The following is a 7042-nucleotide window of genomic DNA, read 5'->3' on the forward strand; positions in this document are numbered from 1 at the left end:
AGTCTCAATTAGTTACTGTTGATATTTATAAAATTATAAAGTAAATATATATGGTACTACTGCAACTGAATAGTTATTCAGATTGTCTGTACAGGTAAATAGAAACATCACACGAAATAAGACATTTTCTTGAAAACAAATTCTAAAAGCTGAGAGAAAAGATGTGATGTTCACAGTTTAAATTGAATGTTATGATTTAATGAGTGGGAATGCTTGCTCTTATAATAATATTTATAGTCATTTCAATGTAATTATTAATATCTCTTATGCATAATCAAGTTTAAGCAACACTTTGTTTCAGATAGGATAATTCTGATTGGACCTTGAATCATATATGCCTCTTATTGGTTGATAAGGTTTTTCAAGTGCCAAACAAGGAAAGTAACTTAAAACACATAATACAGTTGTGGTTTAGTATCAAGGAGAAGACTTATAGAGCATGTTGAACTGTCCTAAGTAAATAATAAGTGATTCAGAATTATTTTTTCATCCATATCATTTGTAACTTCTTCTAGGAAAAAAATATGCAATATGGCACTCTCTTGGGAAATCATATTGCACTATGAGTTTCTATCATCATTACTTGAGGCATGACTTTGATCAAATCCTGTAAGTTCTTGGAAATGCCACTCTGTTATCAAAGTGATTAATATTCTCTTCTATCATGTTACCTTTTTGTTTATTCTTATCATAAATAGTTCAATCTGTTACATAGAATATGTGACAATATAGAGACCTTAAATGGAAACAAAAAGAATAGAAGAAAGGAACCTAAGTGTTCTTTATTTAAGTTTTTCCCAAGAGTATAGGACATGGTTCTGAAGTACACAGATGTGTTTCTGAAAGCATTAAATTCAGGCTTTTTAGAAAAGGACCATGTCTACTTTTTCAATCACTGTTTCTTTTGTTTTTATTACTAAGGCTGATATTTGTTATTCATTCAATACACATTGGTGGGATAAATGAAAAAATGAATTAAAACCTTCTCTCCATTACATAAACACTATTTAACTTTGTGGATATATTACTCAATGTTTATTATATTTGTTATTTCTCCTTAAAGCTCAGTTTCATCATTTACTAAATATTTCTTAATCAGGGTAAAATACTCGTTATACCTATGCAATATGTAAATATGATTGGTTACAGAAGAATTGGCAAGCTATGTTTCACAGACACTCCATCCCACTTTCGTAAATAGAGCTATTCATTTGTTTAGTTATGTCTATTGCTGCTCTCTTGCAACCATGGTAATTACATTGCATAGCTGCCATAAAGATTATATGAACCACACAGTCTAAAATATTTACTATCTGGCACTTCTCAGAAAAATAAAAATTGTTGACCTTTAAATTAGAGGAATAAGATGGAGATTTAAAAGCAATGTTTAATAATCTCTGCATTATTTACAGTAAGAAAAACTTCCTGGGGAAAATATCATCTGCATTATATGTAACTTGGTATAGAAAATGTGAATTTAGTGCTATGCAACTGACATTTTGAAAAGAATTTGAGAATTTATAGATCTCAAGGAGTGCTATCTTCTGTGGCACATGCATTTATGTACCTCAATAGTACAAATGGATTTGTTCTTTAATGGTAAGTTTAAATTTTGGAAGCATCCAACATTGTTTTAGAGCTCATGTTACAGAATAATGCTTTTGACAGCTAGCAACAGTTTCTGTATGAAAATATGAAACACGGATATTTATTACTTTTCATGACCTGTAATCTGACTCTAAGGTAATATCAAAAAGGCAGTTAAAAACATTTTGAACAAAAGAAGCATCAGGGAAAAAAGTGTATTGTTTACCAAGATTTCAAATGTCACAATTGTAAAACCCAAGAAAACAGTCACATCTGGTATGAGCAGGACATATAAACATAAAGCTTGTGGTATCATCTGTGATATCATAACATATTACTTTGGGTTATCAGCCTTCATTCTGATTATTTTTTTCTTTCTTTCTGGTGAACATTTGGATCAAACAGGGGAAAAAACAGACATTGAAAGGCCAAATAAATTTGCAAAATAAATTAATTAATACAGAGTTTTTTTCCAAAGTGCATTATAAAGCATCAAATAACCTTCCTAATGTTCAGCAAAACTAACAACTGATTCTTATTCTGTCTGGGCAGAGTGACATTACACATTTTAACTACATTGGTTATGAAAACATGTGTCAGCTTGAACATAATTTCTTAGGAATGCAAGGGTATTAAATATTGCCTTGCAGATGCTCACAAAATATGTACCCATTTTCGCCATATGGAAAAGACAAATGAAAGTCTTCAAGGATCAACAAGAGAAAAACAAACCACCCATATGCAGATAAAATTAAGTGCCAACTTGGGATAAAATCCTCTTTTGAAGTGTCTGGAATGATAAGAGAGCTTTAAAAAGAGATCTATGAATACACAATGGCAAGAACAGCAGCAAACAAATCCTCTTATTTTGTAACAAGTAGATAGACAAATCTATTTTTATATTGCAAAATAAATATTGAGCCATGTTGCAAGAGATATAATGGTATTGTCTATGCCTCAATTTTAAATACAATTTGAAAATAAAAGCTCAGGATAATATGTTAGTATGCTATTTTTACTGTATACAAGGCTATTAAACACCCAAAGAAATATTAAATATGCACATGGCCACAGAATACAAAAGAATACCTAATGGTGTGGTTGATGCTATCTTATTCAATAGGAAATCAATATCTCTTCTCTTTCTGCCTCCTAAATTGACTTCATTTACTGTGTTTATAATGTCAATAATTGGCACCACCTTCAACTGAGTCAGCCACTTGAATCACCCTGTTTTCTTCTTTCTCACCCTCCACAATCTGTCACCAAATCCTAGAAATTTTACTGAATAACTGGATCTAATTTCTATTATTTCTATTTCCTTTACTTCTAAGTCAAGATTATCATACAGTCTATCACTATGATTAAAAGTCCCTTCATAATATTTTCCTCTTTCACAGGACCTTAGTTACATAAAATTAAATTAATAATAATCCCCTTCCTATGACTTACTGTTATAACTTTTCTGCATGGGCTGTTTCAATAAAAATATCTGTAATTGTTTTACAGTGCATATATCACACATTTAGCAAGATGGAACTGCATACCTAAAATGTAAGTTGCTAGGTATTTGAGAACATTAATTTATAAAATAATAATAACTTTTTAAATGGTGTACTAATTTCATCCATGCCTGCTATATATGAGATAATCTTAACCCATGTCTGCTATAAAACTTGATATTGTCAAACATTGTAATCTTTGATAATGAAATAAATGAAAAAATGTATTTTATTTTATATTTGAATCAGCATTTCTTTAGTAACAATCAAGAATGAATACTTCCTGCTATTATCTCTAGTTTTTCACCATCTCTACCTCTGACGTAACCATAAAATAAACACATGCAAATGTACATACACATAATGTACACTCATGACACAAAATAACATACTTATGTTCTTCACTTGTATAGTTGTTACTTGTTTTATATCTCAGCTTAAACGTCATTAGCTCTTGGAATTTTTTATTTCTGCTTTATTCTGTATCTTTTAGTTAAATATTATGTGCTCCCTATAACATTTTCTACTTCCTCTGTCAGAGTAATTAACTATACCATGTGTTTAATGAATATCTACTTGTTTGAATTCCCAAGCATGAGCCCATAAAAACAAAGGATTTCACTGCACATTCTCAATGTATAGTGAGAGGAATACTAAAAGTTTTGAAGTATCTATTTTTTCTGATCTTAAATTTGTGCTTATTCTAGATAATTCTTAAAATATGAAAAAAAAAGTTATTTCCACTTAGTAGCATCAGTTACTTTTGGTATTAATTTCTTGTTCTTGCTTTCAGTTTTTATTTTTTAAATACTTTATATTCATAAGTATATATTCATAAGTATATTCATAAGTATTTGTGTACATATATATGCTTTAAATGTTCCATATTTATACATATAATTTGAAAGAACTTCTATCTAATATGGAAGGCTAATATTGTATAAGACAGAAAAATGAATACAAATTAAAAATTCAGAAAGACACATAGGAGTTATGAGGAAAATAAAACAAGATTCATTGGTATAGTAGAGCTGCATGCTCATTTCAGAAAGTAACACAGTTTGACTTCTCTGTAGAAGTAACATTTGAGTTTAGATATTACTGATGAGAAATGGAGCTGGTATTTATTTCTTGAAAGCTGATTTAAAAATATCTATAGCCAGTTTTGTTTGTTCTCCTGATGGCATTGCCAATGTCATGCCAAGAATGCTACCTCCAGATATTCTCACAAGTTACTATGAAAGACCTTAAGGCCCCAGGCCCAACATTAGGAAATCCAGCCCCTATGCCTTGAAGCTGCAGGATGCTTTCTTACCCAAACCCCATGTCAAAGCCCCACCAGCTGCCCATAGCATTTCAAGTGTTGCACAAAGTTACCACAAGATGTTCCATGTAGATAACCCTAACAGGCCCCCTACCACAAAATGTTCCTTTCAGACAGCCCTACCGGCTAAACTTGAGAACTAGGTTTAAAAACAGGAACCAAGAAGGGCAGGGTGTAACTTTAGGGTTTTTCCGAGAACAAAAAGTCGAAAAACAAGTTTACCCCCTAGGTGACCCCCCTGCTGGATTCAGAGGAACCAATAGAAGGGCTGTTGCTGTGCTAAGCTAAGAACTAACCCACTTGTACCCTATAAAAGATCTGTATCCCAAAGCCCGGTGTGCCAGTTCACCGAAGCTCCGGCTGAGGTTTCGCTGAGCACCCGCAGGCGCCTGTGTGACAATAAACGCCTCCTGCTTTTTGCAGCCAGTGTCTCGTGTGGTTTGTTCCGGGTTTGGGATCTGTGGATCTTTCAACTACACCCTTTTGCTTGCCACAGTGATGCAGACCCTATGTATAAGAAAGGCAAAGGACTCTAACCCAGGATCCTAACACATGTGCCTCCAAACTCAGGGCTTTCACAAAAGATTGTTTACTTCAGCTATTCTGATCATCCTCTACTGAAGTAAATTTCTACAGCTTCAACAAACTCCATAAGAAAAGTTCTGTAAATGAATTTTGTTTACCAACCCAAGGAATTAACCCCCACTTCTGCTGCAAATGGCTTTCAAAATAAAGCTCTGCCACAGTGAATAAAGTGCATAAACTTTGAATTTAGGAAGATATAGTCATGAAGTCTCATTTCATTGACCTCTATGACATTCAAAACTATTTAATGGTATATTGTGATTGGCCGCACTCACTAACATTCAATGGAAAATACTTCTTAGGTTTGCATCTAACAAATTCAATCCTTAAAGAGTAATCTGCAGGTTAGCTATGCCAGAAGGGAGCAGAGGCCCAGTTCAGTCAGTGTGTGTGTGTGTGTGTGTGTTCAATATGTAAAATAAAAAAAAAAAAAAAAAAACATTAAGCAATTGTGGTCATAGTTGGTGTACACTCAAGTGTGAGAATTGCTACCTCTGACAACAAAATCAAGAGCTACTCAACTTGTTTTAAGGCATCAGGAATGTGTTAGTTTCTTAAGACTACTATAAAAACAGACTACAAATTGAGTGAATAAACAAGACAAAAACTTACTCTCTTACATATTTGAAGGCTAGAAGTCCAAAATTAAGATTCCATAAAATTAGTTATCTCACAGTGTTGAGAGAATACACTTCATGCCTCTCTCTGGCTTCTGCAGACAGCTACAGTCCTTGGCATTTCTTAAATGGTAAATGCATAGCTAATTGGTAGTTGTATTCTCTGCCTTCCTTTTTTACATGGCATTCTCCTGGTAGGTATCCCTCTCTTTATATTGGATTAAGGGCCTACCCTACTCCAGTATGATATCATCTTACCTAATTACATCTAGGACAATTGTATTTTCAAACAAAGTCACATTTCTAGGACTGGAGGATTAGGCCTTTGTATTAGGGTTCATCAGAGAGACATGAACAATTGGATGAATAGATAAAAGATTATTACAAGAACTGGCTTATATGGTTGTGGAGACCACAAGTCCCATATGTTGTCTACTGTGGAGAATCAGAGAAATCTGTGTTGTGTGTAATTCAGTCCTAGTCCTATGTACTTGGGAATGCTGGTGTAAGTCGTAGAGTTTGAAGGTTTGAGGAAGAAAAGCTCTCATGTTCCAAGGCTGGAGAAAATATCCTAACTCAAGAAGAGAGAGAAATTAGGTCTTGTTTTATTTCCAGGATGTGAACAGCTGTTAATTCAGGTACTGGATGAGGGGTGATATGAAGATGAAGAGAAAACAACCAGACACACAAATAGAGATAAATCTGAGGCTTGGTGGTTCACTAAAATCCCTAGAAGGGAGATAGTGATCCAAAACAAGCTCAGCATGTTTATTATATAGGTATAATCATAAAAAGGGTTATTGTGAGAAAGTTTCTTCAAAACAAGCAGAATCAAGGTCATAAGAATGAGCAGCCCAATTATGATTGTCAGCTTCCACCCATAAATTTCTACCCCAGAGCAGCTGTATCTGAACCTCAAAGTCAAGAACTTATAACTCCACGACTGGCATAGAACCTCCTTTTGAACAGGGTGTCACCGTAGCAACTGAGCAATCTTTAATTAGCACATTCTCACTGAAAGTTCCCAGGAGAGGCATTGCCTCTGTAGCAGGACAGCTCAAGGACCCTAATTCAGCCACCGCTCCTGACATTCCATGTTTTGTTTTACTGGGCCTTCAGTGAATTGGGTAATGCTCACTAGACTGTGCATTCCTTAGCCCAGTCAAATTGGCACATAAATTAACCAGTAAAGAGTTTAACTGACTTCATTTTGAGGGAGAAACAAAATTCAACTTAATTGCATATTCAGCCTCCCTGACTACCCCCTAATGATATGCATCAGTATCTTCCAGATATCAGGGTAATAATGCAGCTATACTCCATGACTCATAAATAAGAATTATCAAAGATATAGACTTCTCATTTGATTTTTAAGCAACTTTTACAAATGTGTTTTAAAATCACTATTTTAAAGATATACCAGTGGC

Source organism: Marmota flaviventris, chromosome 13, assembly GCF_047511675.1.
Source record: "Marmota flaviventris isolate mMarFla1 chromosome 13, mMarFla1.hap1, whole genome shotgun sequence".
Taxonomy (NCBI): domain Eukaryota; kingdom Metazoa; phylum Chordata; class Mammalia; order Rodentia; family Sciuridae; genus Marmota; species Marmota flaviventris.